This window comes from Gorilla gorilla, chromosome 3 (genome assembly GCF_029281585.2).
Source record: "Gorilla gorilla gorilla isolate KB3781 chromosome 3, NHGRI_mGorGor1-v2.1_pri, whole genome shotgun sequence".
Taxonomy (NCBI): domain Eukaryota; kingdom Metazoa; phylum Chordata; class Mammalia; order Primates; family Hominidae; genus Gorilla; species Gorilla gorilla.
The window spans coordinates 122,617,311-122,645,067 of NC_073227.2; the positions used below are offsets into that span (position 1 = coordinate 122,617,311).

Sequence of the window (27,757 nt, forward strand, 5' to 3'; positions counted from 1 at the left end):
GACTAGACAGATTCACAGTCGAATTCTACCAGATGTACAAAGAGAAGCTGGTACCATTCCTTCTGAAACTATTCCAAACAATAGAAAAAGAGGGACTCTTCCCTAGCTCATTTTATGAGGCCAGCATCATCCTGATACCAAAACCTGGTAGAGACAAAACAAAAAAAGAAAATTTCAGCCAAATATCCCTGATGAACATCGATGCAAAAATCCTCAATAAAATACTGGTATACCAAATCCAGTAGCACATTAAAAAGCTTATCCAATATGATCAAGCAGGCTTCATCCCTGGGATGCGAGGCTGGTTCAACATATGCAAACCAATAAACACAATCCATCACATAAACAGAAGCAATGACAAAAAACACATGATTATCTTGATAGATGCAAAAAAGGCCTTCAATAAAATTCAACACCCTTTCAAGCTAAAAACACTCAATAAACTAGGTATTGATGGAATATATCTCACAATAATAAGAACTATTTATGACAAACCCACAGCCCACTTCATAGTCAATGGGCAAAAGCTGGAAGCAGTCCCTTTGAAAACCAGCACAAGACAAGGATGCCCTCTCTCACCACTCCTATTCAACATAGTATTGGAAGTTCTGGCCAGGGCAATCACGCAAGAGAAAGAAATAAGGGGTATTCAATCAGGAAAGGAGGAAGTCAAATTGTCCCTGTTTGCAGATGACATGATTGTATATCTAGAAAACCCCATTGTCTCAGCCCAAAATCTCCTTAAGCTGATAAGCAACTTCAGCAAAGTCTCAGGATACAAAATCAATGTACAAAAATCACAAGCATTCTTATACACCAACAACAGACAAACAGAGAGCCAAATCATGAGTGAACTCCCATTCACAATTGCTTCAAATAGAATAAAATACCTAGGAATCCAACTTACCAGGGATGTGAAGGACCTCTTCAAGGAGAACTACAAACCACTGCTCAACAAAATAAGAGAGGACACAAACAAATGAAAAACATTCCATGCTCATGGATAAAAAGAATCAATATCATGAAAATGGCCATACAGTCCAAATTTATAGATCCAATGCTATTTCCAACAAGCTACCATTGACTTTCTTCAAAGAATTAGAAAAAAACTACTTTAAATTTCTTATAGAATCAAAAAAGAGCCTGTATAGCCAAGACAAGCCTAAGCAAAAAGAACAAAGTTGGAGGCATCACGCTACCTGACTTCAAACTATCCTACAAGGCTACAGTAAACAAGACCGCATAGTACTGGTACCAAAACAGATATATAGACCAATAGAATAGAACAGAGGCCTCAGAAATAACACCACACATCTACAGCCATCTGATCTTCAACAAACCTGACAAAAACAAGCAATGGGGAAAGAATTCCCTATTTAATAAATGGTTTTGGGAAAACTGGCTAGCCATACGCAGAAAACTGAAACTGGACCCCTTCCTTACACTTTATACAAAAATTAACTCAAGATGGATTGAAGATTTAAATGTAAGACCTAAAACCCTAGAAACCCTAGAAGAAAACCTAGGCAATACCATTCAAGACATAGGTATGGGCAAAGACTTCATGACTAAAACACAAAGAGCAATGGCAACAAAAGCCAAAATTGACAAATGGGATCTAATTAAACTAAAGAGCTTCTGCACAGCAAAAGAAACTATCATCAGAGTGAACAGGCAACCTACAGAATGGGAGAAATTTTTTGCAATCTATCCATCTGACAAAGGGCTAATATCCAGAATCTACAAGGAACTTAAACAAATTTAGAAGAAAAAAACAAACAGCCCCATCAAAAAGTGGGTGAAGGATATGAACAGACACTTTTCAAAAGAAGACATTTATGTGGCCAACAAACATATGAAGAAAGGCTCATCATCCACTGATCATTAGCGAAATGCAAATCAAAACCACAATAAGATACCATCTCATGCCAGTTAGAATGTCGATCACTAAAATGTCAGGAAACAACAGATGCTGGCAAGGCTGTGGAGAAATAGGAACACTTTTACACTGTTGGTGGGAGTATAAATTAGTTCAACCATTGTGGAAGACAGTGTGGCAATTCCTCAAGGATCTAGAACCAGAAATGCCATTTGACCCAGCAATCCTATTACTGGGTATATACCCAAAGGATTATAAATTATTCTACTATAAAGACACATGCACATGTATGTTTACTGCTGCACTATTTACAATAGCAAAGACTTGGAACCAACCCAAATGCCCATCAATAATAGAATGGATAAAGAAAATGTGGCATGTATACACCACGGAATACTATGCAGCCATAAAAAAGGATGAGTTCATGTCCTTTGCAGGGACATGGATCAAGCTGGAAACCATCATTCTCATTCTCAGCAAATTAACACAGGAACAGAAAACCAAACACCGCATGTTCTCACTCATAAGTGGGAGTTGAACAACGAGAACTTACGGGCACAGGGAGGGAAACATCACACACTGGGGCCTGTTAGTGGGGTGGGGGGCAAGGGGAGGGATAGCATTAGGAGAAATAACTAATGTAGATGACGGGTTGATGGATGCAGCAAATCACCATGGCACATGTATACCTATATAACAAACCTACACGTTCTGCACATGTATCCCAAAACTTTAAGTATAATAATTAAAAAAAAAAGAATTCTTGCCTCCTGTCCCCGAAACCTTGGACTTGATGAATTTGATGGCCCTACTGTCCAAGGCAGTAATTCTTATACCAGGAAACATGGTCATTTTCTGATTCACTGGAAGTATAGACTAACTCCTGGCAATTTAAATTTATTTATGGCCCTGAACCAACAGAGATGAGAAAGTCACTATAACTAGCTAGGGTAATCACACCTAATGATCAGGAGGAATTGATTTTCTGCTACAGAATGAAGACAAGGACAGTGCTTAGAACTCAGGGAATTCAGTGGGATGCCTCTTAGTACTCCCTTCCCGATAGTCCTGGTCAAGGGAAAATAGCAATGATCCCCCAATAAAAACAAGACTACCAAGCACTCAGATCTTAAAGAAATGAAGATTTCAATTGCCCTAACTGGAAAATGACTCATCCAGTCAAGGTGATGTCAGACAGTAAGGTAAATACAGAAGGTATTGTCGATGGGGGGCCCTATAATGAGCAGTTTAGGCCTCATGACCAGCTCCAGAAGTGAGCTGCAGCTATAATTAATGTTCCTTAATTGCATCCTCTTCTCCCAATATTTCATATGAAGAGTGTTGCTGGGGACTAATATTTTAGTCAGGTTGCAGTATTAGTAAAAGCCATCATGGGAATGATATGGTAGTTGATGGGATTTTGTGCATACCCTGTGTTAGGAACATGCATTTGTCAACCACATGGAGGACAAGATTGGAGGTTGATAGAGAGAAAAGTGGTAGAGTATTCAAGGTATCTTTCATTTCTCCCTCCAGATCCGCTTTCCACTCTTCTTTCCCCATAAGACCTGTAGGCACTCTATCAAAGGCCCTCATGTCCAGGTGCTCAGCAGGTTCAAGACAGTGAGCTCTAACAAAATTGGAGGGAAGGAGGAGTGGGGATCGGGATATTTATTCCCTTGGCTCCCTCCTTGAAGGTTAACTTAGGCTGGCTATGTCCACAACTAAAGATCACTGTTCCACGTACAGTAGCTTTCTACACAAAACTAGCTCCTTTCAGGTTCTAGAGAAGCTTTTTTCTTCCCTTTTCCCTTTGGACATAGGTTGTTGACAGCTCCACTGTTACTAGCCTCAGGTTACTGCCCTGTGGTTCACCTACACCGTGCTCAGAGTTTTACAAACTGTCTCTCCCCTATTTATTATTTATCCTTATTTGAGTGGGCCATCTCTCTCTGGAAAGGATTTGACATATCCAAAGTCTAATGCTCATTCCACAACACAATACTATGAACTATATATACTGTTAAATAAGTTTTCATGAAAAAAGTAACAAAAGGATTACATAGACATGAATATATTAAAAAGAGTTAAATGCATTCTATAAACATAAAGTTTTGATAGGCTTTGCTTTCATTACTAGGTTTTCCAGTGATAAATGTTTGTATTTTATAGCTGGTGATTACTTGGTCCTTCTCCTTACCCTGAAAAGTCAGCTAACTACAACCAAAATGAAGCTTCACATGAGAAAAGAGAAATTATTTATCCTTTAATGCATGTAACCAAATATAATTCAAATGCACTTAACTTCCAGTCATTCAGTTTCAGGTAAAGCTCAAAACTATTTCCAAAACTCTCTTTGCTAATTAAAATAACCATTAACAAGAAAATAACAATTTCGAGAAACCTCGCAAGTTGTTTCCTGTCTCTCCAATCCTTCTGTGGAATGTGAGTAAAGTTGTTTTGGTCTTTAGTAGTTTAATTAATAATCAGTTATTTTCAGTTTGGGACCATAGCATTTTTACTGCCTTGAAAAGAACAATTTAGGAGAAACCTGAGAGGTTTTCAAGAAATCTGCTACTTTGCCAATGGAATCTAAAGTAAATAATAGTTAAATATTTATGGTTATCCTAATGGACTATTTATACCACTCTAAAAGGCTGCTTACTGTTGCTACAGATGAGGATGGCATTAATGCACTGGTACATTCAGGACACAGGATATCATTTCTTATAAAAAGCCCATAAAATGTACCTCCCCGCCTACACAACTCTCATTCTTACTGCAACATCTTAAAGGGATTCAGGAGGCACCAGGAAATTGTTTAAGTTTCAATGTGAGTTGGAGAAATCAGTTGCTAGGATCCTTAAAAGTAGTGTTTCCAAAATATAGGAATATCTACACTGATCAGCCTCAAGGCTTTCAGAATAATTCATATGAGAAAACAGGGGTAGGATGGGATGCCGTGGAGAAACCAACCCCGTGCAGCAGCTGCCTGTCATGTCTTAACATTTGACATGAATTACGTCAAGAACTGAAATATTCAAGATCCCACTCAATATACTCCATGTGACTCACCTGCAAAAAAAGAGAGACTGCTTTCTGTGGCAGAGAAGATCTAGAAACACACGGTCAAGGAGCTTAGGGAAAGTGGTAAGAGGCAAAGAAATAGATGAGAAGAGAGATTAGAGCCAGTGGTAACTGCAACCACCATGACAGAACAGGCACTTAGGACCAAGTGGGGGTGATAAGGAATAGGCAAGGTGCCAACAGAGAGACAAATATAAAGCTATTCTCTGCAAGGGGCAACTGGCACCCTGGTTTATATTTCAATAGTTCAGAAAAACAGCGGCTGTCTCTACTCTGTACATGGAGCGTTAGAAGTAGAAGCCACACAGGATAAGGGTACCAGGACCACATTCCCTCTGAAAGCTGTCACTGTGCCACTCTAAAGATGTGCTGACCCGTTTAAGAAAAGAAGAATTGGGCATGAAATATACAGAATACACTACTGGAGCACAGAGCAGTAGTGATAATAATATTTACAGTAATAACAGAGCCTCCTGCCGCATTCTCACTATGCTCCTGGTACTGTCCTACGCATTTTACATATACCATCATTTAATCTTCACAACAGCCCTATATAGATATTATCCCCATTTTACAAATGAGGCAACCGAGGTATAGAAAGGTTAGGTAAATTAACCAAAGTCATACCTCTAGAAATGTGCAGAAACAGGATTTGAGCCTCCATGCCAAAGAAGCTAAGCCTGTGATCCCTAGGAGATACAGGATTTTATTTTCTGTGTTGGTGGTTCCTGTTCACCCAGAATGTAGCACTGTAGGCACTCAGTGAGTGTTTGTTGACTAAATAAATGTGTAGTAATAGTAAAAGTACATCTTCTCTCATGACATGTTCACAAATCATTGTCCCATGAAGCATGTATTCCAGTCTTTCCAAAGAGCAAACACATGGACGTTTATGCACAACATGGAAAGGGTGTGCATAAAAAAAGTTCATTAATCAATTCCAAATTGGTTCATCAATATAACATAAAATTCAGTGCAGAGATGCTTTTGTTGTTTGTTTGCCAATTCTTAGCTACTGTGAGTTGAAGAACTGGATTAAAATCTCCTGGCAGAACAAGATTTTTTTTTCTTTTTAGCCGAGAATTTAGCGTTTAATGGGTGTTCAATAAATATTATTTTTAATTAAATGGTGGGGTTGTGCTGAATTAAGTAGAGAAATGAAATATCAAAATACATTTCAGTCAATGGATCGCAGAGGCTTCCCCCTCTATTCTAGTGATCAAGGCAGTTTTTTTTGTGTTTTGTTTTGTTTTGTTTTGTTTTGTTTTGAGACGGAGTCCCGCTCTGTCGTCCAGGCTGGAATGCAGTGATGCAATCTTGGCTCACTGCAATTTCTGCCTCCCCGGTTCAAGCGATTCTCTTGCCTCAGCCTCCCAAGTAGCTGGGACTATAGGTGCGTGCCACCATGCCTGGCTAATTTTTTGTATTTTTAGTAGAGACAAGATTTCACCGTGTTAGCCAGGATGGTCTCGATCTCCTGACCTCATGATCTGCCTGCCTCAGCCTCCCAAAGTCCTGGGATTACAGGCGTGAGCCACCACACACAGCCCTCAAGGCAGAAGACTTTTATTGGCAACCATCTTGCATCTAACTTTGTGGACTTACACATTTTTTCAGAAGATCGTTTGGAAAGGGAGGGCATAAAAGTAAGAATATTAGCAATGAAAGCAGATAACCTGCTAAAGATTTATTGTTTGTGAGATGCTTTTCTAAATGCCTGTGATGAGTACATCATCCTGATTACAGAGGAAATAAATGAGGACACTGGAAGAAGGGACTTGCCCAAAACGACACAGCTAGAAAATGGGAAAGTCAGGATTTGTGCCCAGACTATTTGACTCCTAAGCCTATGCAATAAGAGGTCAAGAGACTGCTCAAGAGAATTTAGTTTTTCAGATGAGGAATTTCTGAATTAAGTAGCTTGTTGCTATAAGGTAAGAAATTATTATTTTATTGCTGTTTGCCAGTCTCCATCCTGGAAGGTGGAGTACCTCCAGGATTCAAGTACCTCTGGTTTTGAGTAGAAGACACTGAACTAATGTGCTGAGGTGTTCTGAGGATTGCTAACACTTCACACACACTTAAAATAATACTTCCAATCGTTGAGGAGAAAAAAAACACCATCCTAGAGCTTTCAAATCCACTACATATAATCTATTGTTTACAGATTGCAAAAACTGATTGCAAAAGACAGTTGTTTTCCTGACTGACCCGTTCTTAGTTTATAACATTAAATAAAATGTAATTTTGGAGCCAATGTCTTGTATTATTAACACTGTTTAAGTGTTAGAACACAGGAATGCTTCCTTTGAAGAAGAATTTCTATCTAGAATGTTTTCCAATGTCATTTTATACAAGCATCCACTGTGCCTACCTACTCTGTTCATCTTTCTGTTCCTAAAACCCACTGAACTGTTTCCTACCCTAGAGATTTCTCACTGGCTGTTTCCTCAGCCATAATAATATTCTCTCTGATATTCACATGGATGGTTCCTTCTTACAATTCTGATTTTAACTTAAATGTGTTCTCCTTGAGGAAGTCATCCCTGACCACCCACACTAACATAGTGACCCAGACATCATCATATCACATTTTAATTCCCTGCAGGACATTTTAAAATTTATTTTTGTATTTTATGTGTATAAATGTATGGGGTACAAGTATAATTTTGTTACATGTATAGATTGAGTAGTGGTGATGTCAGGGTATCCATCACCCAAATAAAGTATATTGTACCCATTAAGTAATATCTTATCATGCACCCTCTTCCCTCCTGCTCACCCTTCTGAATCTCCATTGTCTATCATTCCATATTCTATGTCCACATGTACACATTAGTTAGCTCCTACTTATAAGTGCCTGCATGGCATTTGTAACTCTATGATGTTGGGCTGTGTGTCCCACTAGAATGAACCAGAATGGCAGAGAGCATGAACATTTTCTGTCTAGTTTGTCATGGAATTTCTACGGTGTAGAGCAGAGCTTGGCACTTGGCAGGTGATCACTGAATACATGACAAGAAAATAAATGATGGAATGAATGACTGAATACCATCTTCCTACGCTTTAATATAGCATCACTGATTTAATGTATGGACCAGGATATCATTCAGAATATAAAATGTTGTCACAAAAGTAGCCTGATATATCACAGAGGCCCAGTTTAAGATTGCCATTATTGTTTTAATATAAAAGTTACATGATTCTGGGATTTTGATCAAAGTCACAAACACTATAAAAATTACAAAAAAAATACAGACTATTTTTGCAAAAGTGATGTTTGTCCAAAAAAGAATTTTTGAGATTCTACTTTCTAAATGGAAACAATCTCTAGATTTGGGTGTTTGTTTGCAACCCAGGAAACTATTAATGATGGCTGATCCCTCACTTATTTTTTCCAATATATATTTTGTAACCTAGTAATAGAGGAGGATACACTAGAAAGCATAAGACCAGAGGCCGGAATGTCTTATGGAACCCTCAAATGTAATCTCTATTGGTGTTTCCTCTGCTGCTAAATGTTTCTGACTTTTATCCACTTTCACTAAGTTGGTATAAAGGTTCGATAAAATCATGTTCATTAAGCACTTTGATATTCCTAAGTAGAAAGAGATTCAGTAAAATAAAGTCTGTTCTTTTTTTTTACTTTTAATGTTCTGATACCTGATAACAAATAAAAAGTAATAATACCTTAATCACTTCGAAAAAGAATTAGGCTCACACATTGGTCTCTCTTTCTACTTATTAGGATTCAAAACTTCTATAATAGTACTTCTAAATAAATTGAGCCAATAATTAGCATGGAGAGCAAAGTTAAAGGCAGGAGAATGTCACCACCTAATTTAAATAAATGAAGAGTTATTAATTGAATTGACAGCCTTAGAACGGGACTGACATTCTCTAAGAAGCAGACATATAGTAGAATCAAATTTCACCACCTAATCAATGCCCTAACTCTAACCCTTAATACTTTTATTAAGAGTGAGCACTTAAATTGTCAAATATCTTCAATTCTTTTTTTATTCACTAAGATTATTAGTGAAGTATTAATAGTTATAAAAGTGAAATTTGTTATCTGGAAATTTACCTCAGACATAAAACTGAATAGATATGATTGTAGAGACAAATAAATATTATAGATGAGGGTGTGTGTGTGTGTGTGTGTGTGCATGTGTGTATGTGTGCATGAGCCAGTCTGCTAATTACTATATAATATAGTAATGTCAACCTCAAAAAGCAGTTTGGCAAGACCACACTTCATTTACAGGATGCATTAGCTTTGGTATCTTTTTGATTTTGAATCCTTATTTTGAATATATAGAATAAATAAAATGTAATAATAAAATGTAGAGTAAATTCTGCCTCTGCAAGTGCTTCTTCAAGGGAGATGGATTTCATTTATTACAATAAAACACCTTATGGTTTGGCAAATCTTTCATCATGCAATCCACTGAGTAAAAGTTACTCACCAGGTCTTGATTCAGTATTCCCAAACTGCAGAATGCAGCATGCAAAGAATAGAGCACAATATAAATATTTTTAAATAAGCAAATAGCAGAAGCCAAAGAAAACAAAGTGGTCTATTTTAGTCATCCAACAATTATGAAATGGACATCCTTTATAAGGCAATCTTTTAAAAAGCTGATGTTAAAGACTGACCAGCAATAGAATAAGTATTTAAATATTCCATTGCTTCCCCTGGTTTGCCACTGGGCTTTCCACACAGTAGAATAAGCAATTCTTTCTGATGAGCAGAATAATTTACTTGAACCTCATATATTATTGGTTCATTTTTCAAGAGAAAAATGTATTGGCATTCATTATTAACTTTTTTTATCAATCAGCATGCATGACAGAACAACACAGCAATTCTTCATTACACTAATGGAGGAAAAATTAACTTGACATCAAGCCTAATTGACTAAAACCTCACTAATTCTTCTAAATAGGGATAAGTCCTGCTTGATTAGTGAAAGCAATTTAGTATAGAACATGTTTAGATAGATGCACTTTTATTGCTTTCCAGAACTTAACACTAACAAACTGGGCTCTCCAGCATCAAAGGCGAGATACGGTTGAGGTTCTTCAGAAAACCTGCCACAGTGTATGGATAAGACTAACACAACGTATCAAACACATAATAACAACTTGGAATTTCTCTAGATAATTTAGAAGCTTTAGGTGCAATCTTGCCAAAAAAAATTGTTTCAAAAGAAATTTTTACAGATGCTGCCAAAATACTCTATAGCCAAGCCCATAGCAAAATAAAACAAATCATAAATTATCAGCTATGACAGACTGGTAATCAAAACTAACAAGGTTTCACTATGCGGGCAATCCTCAACTCACTACAAGTTGTTTTACAAAAGTTCATTTGTAAGCTAATTGTTAGAAATCATAACTTATTACAGCAATATTCTCATTAGGAAATTAGTATCATGTATATGGAGCAAACATGAGCTTGGGATGCAAGACCCCAGAAGGGGACCTCAGCATAGTTTTGCTGTTTATTATCTGTGTGAACTTGAGGGAGTCACGGTACTTAACTGGATCTTAATTTATGCAGCTGTAAGTTGACTTAATACCAATTTCATAGTGCTATTGTAGGAATTTAATATAATAATAGCTAAAAAGCTACCCCAGTGCCCTCTACTCTTACCCATAGCCATTTATGTTCCTTTTTCAAGTACTTCTCTATATCAGAGAGTATTGGCTGGCAGGTCATAGAGGGGCATCAGTGAGTTCATGAACCCCTTTAAATTGTATGCAAAATTTGGTAGGTCTGTTGCAACAGGTAATGCGCTTCATCAAGCGGCTGTCTAAGGAAATGATTAAAAACCATTGTTCTATAGCCACTTTCTTGAATGTTTCAAAATTAGAAAATGACAAATGTTTAAAAACAATGACTGGAAGCACTCTCTGCACTTAAGTTGCTGTTCTGCCCAACCGTATTATCCCAGTAAAGTCTTACATATCTGTCAAGATGGATACAAGCAGGATTTTCTCAGAAGAGCATCTTTGACCATTTCGCTTTCATCATGTTCCATCCCAATATGCGCCACTCCACTTGCATCACGTCCCACCCCAAAACACACCACGTCTCTCTCAACACAGTAACTTGCATATGCCTCTACTCTAGTACTCATCACACTACACAATAACTATTTTTTATGTCAGTAAGTTCTAGTTTTATATGCTCAAAAATTTCTAGTCAAATAAATATGAATTTTTTCACAAAAATAAATGTATACTTAGATTTTATTTAAAGTAGCCATTTTAATTGATGAGAAGCATACAAATCAGGAAGTAATTTTGCTTTTTTAAAAGAACTCTGAGTGTAACAAATCTAAGTTCAAATCGTTACTCTGGTGTTAAACCTCCCTGAAATTCAGCTTTCCTATCTGTAAAATCAAGATAATTACACCTAAATGAATGTTGTATATGAATAATATTTACAAAGTATGGGTATATTTCTTGCACGTGACAGGTACCACCAGCATCACACCACCAACTACCACCATTATTATTTCTATTAGTTATTCAGGAGTGACAGGTACAGGCATACCTCTTTTTCCTGCACTTCACTTTATTGTGCTTCTCAGATATTGTGATTTTTACAAATTGAAGGTTTGTTGCAACCCTGCATTGAGCAAGTCTATCAGCACAAGTTTTCTATCAGCATGTGCTCATTTCATGCCTCTGTGCCACATTTTGGCAATTCTCACAATATTTCAAACTTTTTCATTATTATTATATCTATTATGGTGATCTGTAATCAGTGATTTTGATGTTACTATTGTCATTGTTTTGGGACGCCATGACTGTGCCCCCATAAGATGGCAGACTTAACCAATTAATGTTGTATGTGTTCTGACTGCTCCGGTGACCAGCCATTCCCCCATCTTCCTCCCTTCTGTAGGGCCTCTCTATTCCCTGAGACACAAGAGAATTGAAATTATGCTAACTAATAATCCTAAAATGGCCTCTATGTGATCAGGTAAAAGGAGAATTGCATGTCTCTCACTTAAAATCAAAAGACAGAAATGATTAAACTTAGTGAGGAAAACATGTCAAAAGCCAAGATAGACCAAATCTAGGTTTTGTGTGCCAAACAGCCAAGCTGTGAATGCAAAGGAGAACTTCTTGAAGGAAATTTAAAGTGCTACTCCAATGAACACACAAATGATAAGAAAGCAAAGCAGCATTATTGCTGACATGAGTAAAATTTGACTGGTTTGGATAGAAGATCAAACCACCCACAACATACCCTAAAGTAGGAGCAAGCCCCTCTTTTCAATTCTATGAAGGCTGAGAGAGGTGACAAAGCTGAAGAAGAAAGGTTGGAAGGTAGCAGAATTGGTTCATTGGGTTTAAGAAAAGAGGCCATCTCTATGACATAAAAGTGCCAAGTGAAGTAGCAAGTTCTGATGGAGAAGTTATCCAGGAGATCTAACTAAAATCATTGATGAAGGTGGCACACTAAACACCAAATTTTCAGTGTTGGTAAAACAGCCTTCTGTTGGAAGAAGATGCCATCCAGGGCTTTCATAGCTAAAGAGAAGAAGTCAGTGCCTGGTTTCAAAGCTTCAAAGGACAGGCTGACTCTCTTGTTTGGGGTTAATGCAGCTAGTAACTTTAAGTTGAGACCAATGATCATTTACCATTCCAAAACTCCTAGGGCCCTTAATGATCATTTACCATTCCAAAACTCCTAGGGCCCTTAATAATTGTGCTAAATTTACTCTGTCTGTGCTCTAGAAATGAAACAACACAGCCTGGATGGTAACACATCTGTTTACAGCATGGTTTACTGAATATTTTCAGTCCACTGTTGGGACCTACAGCTCAGAAAAATAAAAGGAATTCCTTTCAAAATATTACTGCTCATTGACAGTGCATCTAGTCACCTAAGAGCTCTTACGGGGATGTACAAGGAGATGAATGTCGTTTTCATGCCTGCCAACATAACATCCATCCTGAAGTCCATGGGTCAAGGAGTAGTTTTGACTTACAAGTCATATTATTTAAGAAATACATTGTGTAAGACTGTAGCTGCCATAGTAGTGATTCCTATAATGAATCTCAGCAAAGGAAGTTGAAAACCTTCTAGAAAGGATTCATCAATCTAGATGCCATTAAGAACATTTATGATTCATGGGAGGAGGTCAAAATATCCACATTTACAGGAGTTGGGAAGAAGTTGATTCCAACCTTCATGGATAACTTTGAGGTGTTCAAGAATCCAGTAAAGGAAGTCACGGTAGGTGTACGGGAAATAGCAAGAGAATTACAATGAGAAGTTAAGCTTGAAGATGGAAGTGAATTGCTGCAATCTCATGATCAAACTTGAATAAATGAGCAGTTGCTTCTCATGAATGAGCAAACAAAGTGGTTTCTTGAAACAGAATCTACTGCTGGTATAGAGGCTGTGAACAACGTTGAAATGACAACAAAGGATTTAGAATACTTCATAAATGTAGTTGACAAAGCAGTGGTAGAGGTTCAGAGGATGGCATCCAATGTGGAAAGAAGTTCTACTGTGGGTAAAATGCTGTCAAACAGCATGTTCTCGCATGTACAGAGAAATCTTTCATGAAAGAAGCAATCGATGTTGCAAACTTCATTGTTTTAAAATACTTCCACAGTCACTCCAACCTTCAGCAACCACCACCCTGGTCAGCAGCCGTCAACATCAGAGGCACGGCCCTCCACTTACAAAAACATTAGAACTTGCTGAAAGCTTGGATGATCAGTAGCACTTTTTAGCAATAAGGTATTTTTAAATTAAGATATCAATGTCATTTTTTAGACATAATGACAGTGCACACTTAATAGACTATAGTGTAGTGAAAACATATCTTTTATATTCACTGGGAAACCAGAAATCATGTGACCTGCTTTATTGTGATATTTACTTTATTGCAGTGGTCTGGAACCAAATTCATCTGATTTTGACACCGACTATGGTTCAGAGAATATCTGAGCAGGGACAGCCTTCCAGGAGGTAAAGAACATAATGATGTTTCTGGAACTTCATACAAAGAAGCAGACTACTTTCATGTGATCACCTGGCTCCCAGTGCACTCCAGAGTTTCAAGGCATACTGTTCTCCTTGTCTACAACAGTGTGTGATTCTAACTAAATGGGCCACCACTCTGTATCTCACAGCTGTGTAGTACATGGTTGAGTTTGTAGGTGTGAAGAAGGTAAACGTCAACAATTTGGCCCCTGAAAATGAGGACACTGGCTCAGGGCTGAGGATTCTGACTTTCTACTCAGCAACGTATTATCATCGCTAGTCAACGTGAACCACACTAAGAGAGAGCCTATTAAAAGCCTTTCCCACTTTTCCCCAACCCCACAGTCCTTCATTACTACTTCCCACCTGCCTGAAATTGAGAACATCTAACTCACAATCCACCCACAAACACTTTCTCCACCTTCCATCCCATCTTAGAATAAGAACCCTTTTCCTTTTCATTGTGAACAGCTCCACTTGTACTCTATTTTCATTTTTTCTCTAGAAATGCGCTCCATAAGATATCCCTACCATGACTTCCATTCTCTTTTGAACGTTCAACCTCTCCCTGTCTGCCTGGCCTTTCCTCTCTGTCTTAAATCTAACACAATCCCAAATCCTGATACTCCACTGAACTGCTCTTCTCCCTCATTTTTTTTTCACTTCAATGACAAACTCTTTAAAATAGTTTACTTTTCTAGTCTTTTCCTATATCTCTTTACCAGATCCAGCCTTTCCTCTTCTTTCAGCTACTTGCAGCAAAATAATGTTCCCCAGAGTAGCTACATGTAACTTTAGAAGCATTGAAAATTTATGCATTCTTTGCCAAAGCCTTTTTTAAACCAAGGAATGAGTTATTCAGCACACACACACACCACACAGCAACACGTCCTAAATACACTTTGGACCTCTCACCTTACCCACAGAGTTTCTGCTGTCCATGGCAGATCTTCCCAATCTCCTCTTTCTTGAAAATTATTCCAAAATGTTCTCTCCCTACCCCACACCAGTTCTCTATCTTCAGATAAACATACTATGGAAGATGATCTATTATTCTCATTCGTCTGAGCCAGGGCAATGCAAACAAAGACACACCTTCTCAAAGAAGGTCCAATATACTAGGGTCCACAGGGGTTCCTGTATTCACAGCTAAAAATATACCACCACTCCATTCCACTCTGGCCCGTGGTCATTTTCTTCTGTTTCTTCTGTTTTTTCTTTGTTATGCCCCTAAGGATGGGATTGCCTAGCACATGGGACTTTGTCCATCAAGCTCTCTTCTAATGAACCTGACACTAGGAAATGTGTTCTCAGGAAGAAGCAAACCATCAAAATTCAATCCATCAACAGACAAATGGACAAAGAAAATGTGGTATCAACACACAAGAGAATACTATGCAGCCTTTAAAAAGAAGGAAATCCTGTCATTTCCTTCTTTTTAAAGGCTGCATATTTTAAAACCTGGGAGGATACTAAGCCAGGCACAGAAATAAATACTGCATGATTTCATTTTCACATGGAATCTAAAAAAGTTGAGCTCATAAAAACAAAGTAGAATGTTTGATACCAGAGGCTTGGGGACTGGGAGGAGGAGAGATGTTGGTCAAAAGGGACAGAGTTACACTTAGAAAGGAAAAATAAGATTTAGAGCTCTATTACACAGCATAGTGACCATAGTTAATGATAGCATAATGTATAGTTCAAAACTGCTTTTAAAAAAGTAGACTTTACATGCTTTCACCACAAAACAAATGAAAAATAGGTGAAGTGATGAATATGTTAATAAGTTTAATTTAATCTTTCTACAATGTGTACATATATTAAAACATAACATTATACCCTATAAATATATGCAATTATTATTTGTCAATTTAATTAATTAACTTCTAAAAATTCAATCCAACTGCCTTTATAGCCTTTGCTCAAACTTGCTATTTGATTTTGTTCTCTGCAAACTGCCATGGAGGCCCTGTTCTCTTAGTCTACTCTGGAAGCCCTCATATATATCACTCTTGGCTATAAATTGCTCTTACATGAACTAATCCATCTATTTTTGAATCTTCAAAATGATCCCCATTATGTCTTCAAGAAACCCCACTGCATAAAATGCTTTCCTCCTTCCAGTTGATAAGTGCTTATAAACCTGGCATGTGATTCGATGACTTTGAACCAAGTCTCCTAGTCTTTCAACAGTTGCTCAATATTCCGTCATTGAAATAGAGGACTTTGTGGCTTTGCATCTATACATAATGTTAGATGCTGTTTTTCTTACTTAATCCCCAACACCCTCACTTCTCAGGAGCATGATGGTGATGTATGGTTGTATGGTAGACACGGAAATAATAAGATTTAGTATTTAATGCATACCTACTCTTAGTCATAACTTTAAAAATATTTCATTTAATCCTCATAATAATCCTGCCTTGTAGATATTATTGCCAGTTTACAGATGAAGAAAGTGAGTTTTAGAAGTTGAAGTAACCCGATTAGTTATCAGAGTCAGATTTAAACTCAAATCTACCTGACTCAAGTACTTTTGACAAAGATAAGTTGCTCTAATGTTCACGTTACTAATTAACACCTAATGAACAATGTGTAATTCAAAAATGACACAAATTTTGTGAGAAAATATAATTATTCACTCATTTAATTTTTCACTCTGCTTTAAGCCTCCCTAATTCTAAAAGTAGAAAAATCAGCCAAGTACAAATTACCTATATTTAGCTGTAATATAGAAAAAGAAAAAAGTTGCAATGAAATTCAACACTGAGAAAAATGTTTCTTAATCTAATTAAGGCTATTTAAAAGAAAAAGAAAACTAAAGAAAGCAACCTACTGAGCTTAGAAGCATTCCTATTAAAGTTGGAAACAAGACAAATTACCAACTATCACCACTTCTACTCAACATTGTCCTACGAGCCCTTGCCAATAAAACAAGAAAAATAAGAGTTAAAACAATTAGAAAACAAATTAAAAAGGGCTTCTTTGCTCTTCAATATGGATGCAGAAAGTCCAAAAGAATAAACAAACAAAACAGTACTGGGAGAATTCAGCACTACTGCAGGACGCAAAACCAGTGTACTAAAATCAGTGTACTCTTACATAGCAGTAATGATCAACTAGAAAACAGTAGGAAAAAAGATATCATTTGTGATACCTGTGGAGCTACAAAGTAATTAAGAAGAAATCTAACAGAATATTTTAAAAATATTTCTAATATAGTAAATTACCAAACCAAAAAATCTTAAATATCATAAAAATGTAAGCTGCAGCCTAGTTAATCTCTAAATTCAATGCAATGTCAATGAAAATCTCCACAATGATATTGATATGGAAAAACAAAGACAACTTTTAGTGAAAAAACAAGGTGAGGAGCAGACCTTGTCTTTATAGCTGACTAAAAACTATAATAATTATGGCAGTGTGGTAGTAGGTCAGAGTTTTGTTTTTTTTTTCCAAATAAACAAGTGAAAGAGACTAGAAAGCCAAAATACAGACACATGGCAAAACTTGATACATGGCAGGAATAAAATGATCTGTTCAGCAAAAGAAGCAAGGATAACTGCTTATTTATACAGGAAAAAACTAGATCCTCATATACAAAAATAAATTAAACTTAAAATTTTTGAAAGAAAATATGGAAGGAAATCTTAGTGAAAAGAGAAACCACAGATTTGGAGAATACATTTATAAATCATTTAATCAAGGAAAATTAACATCTAGAATATATGTAAAACTCCTACAAATGACAGACTCCTTCTTAGACCAAATTTCAGTTAGGCTCCTCTGAGGCCTCTTCTCAACCAGACCTTCGACTTCTGTGTCCATTTTTGCAGAATTCAGTCATAGCAAGAATCCTGCCAAGTCAGTTTAGCAAGAATCCCCTCATCCTTTATATATGATCACTCTTAATATCTGATCAAATTCCTCATTCCCTCTGACTCAGGGAAAAATCAAATAATTATTTTTTAAAAATTCTTCATTCCCCACCATCCCCAAAGTGATATATAATCACCCTGGCCTGCCTTCAGCAAGAATTCCATTAAATTGGTTTAGTAGGAATCCCCCTACCCTTGATGTTTTCTCTTAAGAATATTCCATGCATTCTTCCCCTCTCTCTGCTAATTGGCTATAAATGCCAACCTGTCTTTACTTTATTTAGAGTTGAACCCAATCTCTCTCCGCTGTTGCCATAGAAGCAACCCTTATTGCAAGTCTTGAATACACTCTTCCTTACTGTTTTAACAAGTGTCAGAATAGTTTTTTCTTTAAAACAAATCATCAAGAAAAAAAAACTCAACTAAAAATGTGCAAAACAGATGAATAGGAAACACAAAAGTAAACTTATGACCAAAACGCATATGAAAAGATGCTCAACTGCACTATAATCAGAAAGACAAATCAGAAAAAGATACCACTTCAAACTTATTAAATTGGCAATAATCTTTTTAAGTCTGAAATTTCCAAGTATTGCTAAAGACAAAGAGAAAACAGGAATTATTTTTTGCTGTTCATGAGAAGGTAAACAAACATAAGAGGCTGGAAAGCATTTTGTTGTTATTCAGCAAAATTAAATGTGTGCATACTCCATGACCCATTTTTACACATCTATTTATTAGATAATAATATATATGTATATGATACATATTAATATATAATATAAAACTTTATATATGTGTTTATATGTGTATATATGTAAATATATATTATATATGTATATAAAAAACTAAACACAGAGGGAAAAGAAAAACCTAAAAGTCTACAGATTATCTCCAGAACTCAAAACTTCATAACATTGGAATTGTGTTTGCATGGACCTGAAAGCACATTCCAAAGGATTAAAATTATAAACTCCACAAAAATGCTGACTATTTAAATGTTTATCACACAATTAATGAGAATGTTATCTTTTCATATGGATATCAAAGTAGTCCATGACTGACACCCATAAGAAACTGACTGTTCTCCAAATAGAGTAAATAGTACAGATTTTTGTACCTTTAAAAGCACATTCATACCTAATCTTATTTGATTATACTAGCTGACCTAAGAGTTGGCAATATCAACATTTTGTTTGTTTGTTTAAGATAGGGTCTCACTGTTGCCCAGGCTGGTCTTCCACTCCTGGACTCTGGTCTTCAGCTCCTGGACTCAAGTGATCCACCTGCCTTGGCCTCTCAAAGTGCTGGAATTACAGGCATGAACCAACAGTGCCTGGCCCAATGTTTGTTTTATTTTTTAATGAACTTTCTGTGTAAATGTTGATGCCACCAGCCTCCACAAGAATGGAATATACTAGCTGGCCAAATGATTAGCTAACATAAGGAACCAGAACAGATAACCCTAGATCCCTCCTGACATTAGCTATCAAATAAAATGCTTTTGTCAAATTTACATAACTTGGACATGCTTTTATCTGGGGAAAAGCAAGTAGTTCTTAATGTAGTGTTTTCCTTCCTTGGCAAGTGGCTCTAGCTGGTATTTCGGCTCTAACAGAGAATCGGTGGTGCAAAGCCTGATAAATCGTCATTTGAATAGCAAATTATATTGGACTTTAAGATTCTCTTCCATTAAGAGAGAACAAATGTTCCAAATTCTCTTAATTTATCTGACAGGTCAAAGGCAGGCTTGTGGGCATTTATATTCAGAAGGTTGTCTTTATTACTAAATTACCTATGAGCTTTTAAAGTCCAGCTTTACTTTCTAGAAAATCTACTCAAATTTTAAGGTAGATAAGAAAAATGAGAAAGCATGGAATTCTGTATATTTTATCTTCTCATTTTGTTACCCTAACCTAGAAGGAACATATACAAATAGATTCAAACACCTATATGGTTTATTACAAGAAGTCATCTTTTAAGTGATGATCTTTACATAGTTAATCATATAGATTTAGAAGCTATTCCCAAAGGTGCAAAAGATGAAGTGATGTGACTTGATAAGATGACTATGATAAAAACTAAGAAAAGACAAAAATGGTAAATGGAAGAGGGAGGGAGATGTATATTTATCACAAGTGTACAATGTATTAGACACAATGTTGCATAGTTGACCCATAGGAAATTATTTCACTTTCACAAAAATCAGTAAATTAAGAATCTTTGCTCCTCATTTAACAGATGAGCAAAGGCTCAAAGGTGTTAATTATTTTTTCCCAAATCACACAACATATTTTAATCCTAAGATGCAAACAATGGCCTGTGTAATTCCAAAGCCTATGCTTCCCTTCCACATCCAACTGCCTTGCAAGAAAAGGAGACTCAGAAGAAGCACCAGGAAAGTATTACAGCAGCTAAAATGGTGACAGAGCAAGGATGGTATCATGTTACCAAGACCACCTCATAAGTAATTCAACAGGGAGGGGAGGGGCTCCAGCGAAAAACCTGCCTTTATATTTCTAGCGTTTAGCCCATAATAGGTACTCACTTATGTGTTAAACTATAGGAATGGCTCAGGAAGAAAGAGTGAATGAGGATTAGGAACATAGCTTGTGGCCCACGCCTGTAGTCCTAATTACTCTGAAGACTGAGTGGGAGCATTGCTTGAGCCCAGGAGTTTGAGGTTACAATGACCCTGTCTCAAAAAAAATGAATAATTTAATTTAATTTTAAAAAGAGGAATATCACATAGTGCCTAGAACAACCACTTACATTATTCTAAAAATTTTCAGAGAATAGGTAGCGAGTTTAGAAACTGTACATGATTAAGCATGTAAGGAGATGATGAGGAAGGCTGGTTAACAAATGGAAACAATAGGCAGCGTAGTGTAAGGTAACAGTTAACCAAACAGACCAGGAAACAGGATTCCTGCACTTCATTCCTAATGTGGTACCTGTGTGACCTTGGGTAAGTTCCTTACCTTCTCTGTACATCGGTTTCCAAATCTGCAAGATGGAAATAATAATTGTACTTGCCTCACAGGGTTGTTACTGTGAGGATTAAACGAGTTAATATATGTGAAGCATTTAAGAATATGTCTAACATATATAGTCTTATTTCAGAATTAGCCAATCTTTAGAAAAGTTGGACAGTTGTGGGAAAGAAGGTTTGAGAAAACTTGGGAGTAGCAGATTGAGGAAAAAAATAACACCTTGAGTTAGAAAAGATGGAACATGTTTGTAGACACGGGAAAAGGAGAGATTCAGGAAAGATAAATGAAAACAGGCCAGATGTGGTGGCTCACACCTGTAATCCCAATACTTTGGGAGGCTAAGGCAGGAAGATCACTTGAGACCAGGAGTTCAAGATCAGCCTGGGCAACATAGCAAGACCCCATTTCTACACAAAAAAATTTAGTTAGCCAGGCATGGTGGCATGTGCCTGCAGTCTCAGCTACTTGGGAGGCTGAGGTGGGAGGATCCCTTGAGGCTAAGGAGTTTGAGATTTCAGTGAGCTCTGATTAAGCCCTGCACTCCAGCCTGGGTTATGGAGTGAGACCCTGTCCTAAAACAACAAAACAAAACAAAACTGGAAGAGGCCACAGGAAAGATGAGAATATTTAGAGGAACTGGCCTTAAAAAGGAGAAAGGACACCAGTTCTGGCACAAAGGGGACAGTGGAGAGGAGATGAGGACCCAGAGTAGTTTTTTTAAGAAGTAACAGAAGTAATGAGGTGAGATGGCAGAGTTCACACATTCCAAATCATCATCTCAGTCTCCTTGTTAAAGTAAGAAAATAAGAAATAAGAATTTTGTGGAGTAATAAAAAAAAACTTTAGAACAGTTTTTCATGAATAAAAGTATACTTCATATCAGTGAAAGTAGGCTAAATTCAGTGGATTCAGGTACCAATTTTCATGACCTTAGCAACACATAGAGTAAAGCCAGATAAAATGACCTGTCCAGGGCAGGGATGCTCTGAGATAGACCCAGTGAGAGAGAAATTCCACTAACAGCAAAGACAACCCAGAATTTCTCCTCATGATTGGCCATATCATCTGCCTCTAGTTACTGTTTTTTTGTAAGTACCAGTCAATCAAGATCAGTGGAAATCATTTCTTATGTCATTTTATTATTTGTATAGTTTTCTATTTTAATTAATTGTTATTATAGGGGAAATTAACTAATTTCTGTTTTTAAATCTTGTGATGTTCAAGAACTATATGATTTAAAATAGTAAATGGTCTTTTAGTGAAATAGTGCAGACCAGATATACATATTTATCTCTAGTCCGTCCTGAAATGCCCTCCTGAAGCTATGTCCTTATAAAGGAATAAAGACATAAAACTGCAAGGACAGGAGGAAAGAGAGACAACATGACAGCATTGAGATTTGTATTTTGGAAGATGGAAAGAGGAAGGCAAGTTCTGACTGACTTCACAGAGGAAGAAAGTCAACAAGAAGCAAAGTGATGCAGGACCCAGAACCTCAAAAAAGTTCAGGGATTAGAGGCACCAAGTACTTCTGAAGGCAGAGGGCAAAGACCGGAACTAAACATAAAAGAAGTGGCTGCGAGTCTATTTAGGGAACAAGTAGAACCTCAAGTCCTTCCTCCCAAGCCAATGTGGCAAGGCAGCCACCCCAAATGATGACTGGAGATCTACCCCTGGGGAAAGTGAACCAGAGAGACCCTCAATTCAAGGACACAAAGCAAACTGAAGACAGTTGGGAAGTACAGTACTAAAGAAAGGGGTGTTATGTCAAATATTCTTAGTGCCCCAGTCCCCTTCTCCTCCCACTCCACTTCCCAAGTGATAGCCAGTAATATTTTACCCTTCTTCCCACCGCCAGGCAAGAATGGAGAAAAACACACCACCCAAAAGACTGGTAGACAAGCCCCACGCATATATGTACACACAGAACTTCCAGTCAGTTTTTTTTTGTATTTCATACTTTAAAAAAAAAAAAGAGTGCTTTCCATTTTTCTGTGCAAAATGTGTAATATTTCAGTTATGTTATGGAAGGGTGGAAAGTTTGGAATCTGTGAACTCTGCTGTCTCACCTCATCTGTTACTTCTTGAAAACTGCTCTGGGTCCTCATCTCCTCTCCACTGTCCCCTATGTGCCAGCACTTAGAATAATGCCAAGTATATGTTAAGTACTGGAAAAATACTTGTTGAATGAATTATGTGTATTTAAACTCTCATGGAGGCCCAACCACCTCAAAAATGTTAGCATTCTATTCATAGAGTGTCACTTCATATCAGTCATCAACAAAGAAAATCTCCCTAACATCTCCACACTTTGCAGCTAAATTCTATTTTATTGCACCTCAACTTTACACATAAAATTCACAATAATCAACTTCTAAAAATCACTTTATATTTAATAGTATCTATTCTTAAATGAAAGCACAGGAAATTTCATAAAAAGAGAGACTGATGACAGATTGCTGGAGGAACGAGCTCCAGGGGCCCTCTAGTGGCCTTGAAGAGCTGACACCCTCCCCAAAGTACCAAACATTCCTCAGCAATCAACCTCCAACAAACACCAAGGCTGTGTCTGGGCTGGGGAGCCCCACTCGGCTGCATAGATAGTGAAATGACTCCACACTTGGCTACACAGGAATGTCGAAGAGAAAAACACAAAGCATGTCACAAGGTGACATGTGACACATTACCTAGTAACAATAACTGAACAACTGGGGAAATAGCATCTTGTGCACCCCTCTTTTTCCTACATCTTCCTTTTTACCCCTCTATGACCCCCACTTTTCCCCAAAAAGCATGCACGTGCCCACACGCATGCCACACAGACTGTTGTGCCTCACACTTAGTAGGCCTGGAGCAAAGGTATTAAGGAACTCTCAAATCATTTCGTCTAAATATTTAAAAGTTATAATCAAGCTAACTGTTAAATGTTAATATCTTCCATTATTTCACTGTGATAATAAATATGCTTCCATGAAAACAAAATAAAAACATATGTGTAAAACTATGATTTTTATATGACTAAACACAGATAAAACACCAGAAACTTCTAAATTTAAATATTATTGCTTAGCTGAGTATTCTGTAATGAGCCAGAATTACTTGGATGAATAATAAAGACATTCCTAAGTCATACAGTTTAAGTATTCTATAACATGTCTTTGTTCTTTCTACATTTCAGCAAGATCAAAAATTATGCTTTTATAATCTAGATTTTCACATAATTTACATTCTATTGACAGTAATGCCAATTAGACCACCTTTCTTAACTCACTGTAATTTTTAGAGAGTTCCTTATTATTTTCAATTTGGAAAAACTTTGTTGAAGCAGTGACAGCCGGGATTGTCAACAAAATTCTTAAATCCATACTTGTAACTCAAATTGAACCCTGAGTTATATTATCATGTTCAATCCTTTTAATGGGGTCACCTAGGTTAGATTATTTTTATAATATAAAATATTAGAAAGTATTTTAATTTTATTATTAAAATCACTATCACTTATATTGTAATACTTACTCTCTTAAAGCAATATCCAGACCTACTTATTTCTTAAATTTCATTTCTTTTGATTTTTTGTGCAATGTAAACAAAACTGAAAATTGCAGTCTGTTGCTCAATTTGTTTAAATGTCTATTTATTTGAGACTATACCTTCAACCGAAATAGCAAGAAAATAGTCCCCATAAGAAATGAACGTCAAAACTATTATCTCAAGGCCTGGTGCAGGGCTGTCACCCTGGCACGCACCTTCTCTTCTTTCTTCAGCTGCCTTCTTATTCCTGGAAGTGTATTTCCAGAATCTTAGTTCCATTATTCCCTCTCACTAGATAGGTAGTTTACCTAGGTTTATAATTCCACAGTTGTTTTCATTCAGAATATTGAAGGAATTGCGCCACTGCTCTCCAGCGTTGATGTGGGGAAGTCCACTACCATTCAGCTTCCAGGTCCCTTGTGTGTGACCTGTTTGATTATTCTCAAAGTCTTTAGCATATTTTCTTCCCCGATATTTGCATGACTGGTTCTTTCTCATTATACAATTCCCTACTGACATCTTGAGAGACCTTTTCTGAACAGTCAATCAAAAGAAGCTCCCACACATCACTCTCACATCACCATGCTTTAGTTTCATCAAGGTAGGTTATCACTATATGATATTTTCTTGTTTTGCTCATTTCTATATTTTATGTTTCCATTGAATAAACTGTAAGCTCCTCAAGAATTTGCTTCTGAATTTCCAGTGCCTAGGACAATGAACAGGAACTGAATAAATGTTTATCGAATAAGTAAATGAAAGCATTACTGTCATAAGTGGAATAAAAACAGCCTTCTGATTGTATTTCAAAATTATGTAAAACAGGATCATGTCGAGGGCCTCATCTTTGTCATGGTGCTTAGATTTACTGCAAACATGTCTTCTGCCCATAGCTAATCCTAAATCAGGAGCCTTAAATCTTTAACTAAAATATAACTTTGGAGAAGTTAAACTTATTTGTTAATTATGATTTAAAAAAAATAATTTAGCCTCTCACAAAAGCTGAAGGCTTTGACAGCCATCCTCCTTTCTAAATATAAATACGCCTATGAGCTCATTCTGACACTCAAGGCACATTTAGCAGCTAGTTTATCCTAGCAGGTTCATCAGAAGGAACTTTCCTGAAATCAGGAGAGGTCACACTGAGTTTCTAGTATGATCAAGGAGGTGATCAGCCCTTTAAATATTTTAAATCTCAAACTGTATCTCTTCCGTGCTTTGTGTTACAGGACTTGAGGATCCCAGGGGAGAACTTGTTCAAGGTTGGACCAGGTTCAAAGCTCCTTCTCTGTAGAAGTGTAGCCCTGCCTAAAGTTATCTTGTTAACGCTGGAAAGATACAGGAAAATCTTCCATCAGAGCAAGAATTCAAGTTAGGCTCCAAATTTCATGGCAGATTATCCCTCTGCCATCTGGTATCTAAAGAATTATTAATCAATGTTTAAATTAGCAATATAGCTGACTGGCACCTCTTGAATGACTTGTCAGAGTTCAACCACAATCTCACTATAATCCAGTATTTGCCAAAAGCTTGTGTAAGGCAACTAGAATTTAGACACATGGTATAAGGAAGGGTTTTAACTACTATTCTTTAGGCTTTCTCTGCTGTGCCTCGCACTAAATAATATATCCTCAGAAAGCAATATCCTTGGGTCAAATTATTTTTCCCCACTACAAAAAATAAATATTTAAGAGTTGATGTTGTCATCTTGCTTACAGTAGAGCAGCAACATAAGGAAGGCAGTCCAGCAAAGTGTATAAGAACACAGGCTTCGGTATAAGGCAGCCTTGGTACTAATCCAAGCTTTGCCATTAGGAACTGAGCATCTCTGGGTTTGCTATTTAACCTCTCTAAGTCATACTCTCCTAATTACAACAGCACTTGCCCCCTAGGTTATTAGGAAGATCAAATGAAGTAATTCATCTAACTTTCTAGGCGTAGTCCTTGAGCATTTAATGAATGTTAACTGTAATTATTATTGTAAGAAATTATATACTTGAACATTTCCAGATTCTTTGCAAACTCTTGGCTGAAAGCATCGTTCATTACACTGCAAAAAATAATTTCCTCTTAGCTGAGTGCTAACACAGAACTGGCTCTTCAAATACACTTGAGATTTTCCTTAATCAGGTGGAGAGAAGCAGATGACCAATCATGTTTTCTTTCCAGAAGGAAACTCAGGTATTTGCCATAATAATCTCTTCCAGATTGCTCTATTTTTTTTTTTTGCTTTTTTTCCCCTTAACTGGCTTTCCTTTTTATTTTGTTTTTAGCTGTTCACTTTTATATCATGTTTAACTATATAGCTTGTGGATCTGCCATTCACTAGCTGAGTAAACCTGGAGGGGTTATTTAACATCTAAAGTTCCACTTTCTTCATCTGTCAAATGAGAATTGTTGTAGACACCAGTGATACTATCTTTTCAGCATCCCTTTTTGATAACCACTCCTCTACTCCATCCACATTCCCTTGATACCATCAAAGGGGCCCAGCCCTCTAAGCACTTAGATTAGTCTAGAAGTGATCATCTAATTCAAGCTGAACCAGGAAGACACTTGCCAGAGATTTTGGATTTAGGACTGAAAGAGTCGGGTCAATTTCCTTCTAGTAGCTGAAATTATAAGACAAATCTCAGGAATTGCTAGTGGCTATGTATCCCACTTATGGAAAAGATGGCCTACAGTGAAAGAAAAGAATGATACTAAGAGACAGGAAAGAGAAGGAGGGAGAGTCCTAGTGGTTCTAATGTTTCCTAGGTTCTTGTTTTTCCTGTAGCTTGGCTGTTCCATTAGTCATCTAGTATCTTTCCAGTAAGTTCTCCTTTGTGCATATATAATTTTGTTTGATTTCTATCACTTGAAACCAATATAGTTCTAATACATAAGAAATAATCCCTACACTGAGTAGTTGTTATAAAAAGTAAATGAGATCAAATAATTAAGTGCTAAGCATATTACCTGGTATATGATACTTGCTCAAGAAATTGTGTCTATTAATATTATTTAGAAGATGTGGATATAAATATAAAGTCAGACAGTTAATAAAAACAATTTTAATAATTTGCAAATCTTCTTTCTTCTTGCAATTTCAAAATCAATCAAAGGATTATTTGATTCTGGATCTTCAAAGAATTGTAAAATAAATGCTCTGAATTAATTTTGCTATATAATATTGTATAAATGCAATTGAGAGACTCTCATATAGTAAATAATCTTAGAGAATAATGAAGTCCAGACCAGTGATCCACAATTTCTTTCTTAACTCACTTGTTTAGAGTAAACGTATACAGGGAAGGTGGAAAAACAATGCAGACTTACATTCCAGTTACCCCACATATATAGGAATAAGTCTGACATACATAAATGTACA

At 36.7% G+C, this 27,757-nt stretch overlaps 1 protein-coding gene across 4 annotated transcripts in view; it reads right to left on the bottom strand.

The window, feature by feature from the left end:
* SLC39A8 (solute carrier family 39 member 8) overlaps nt 1–27,757 on the bottom strand; it is an 84,955-nt gene that overhangs the window by 14,827 nt on the left and 42,371 nt on the right. The gene's annotated exons all lie outside the window — the stretch shown is intronic.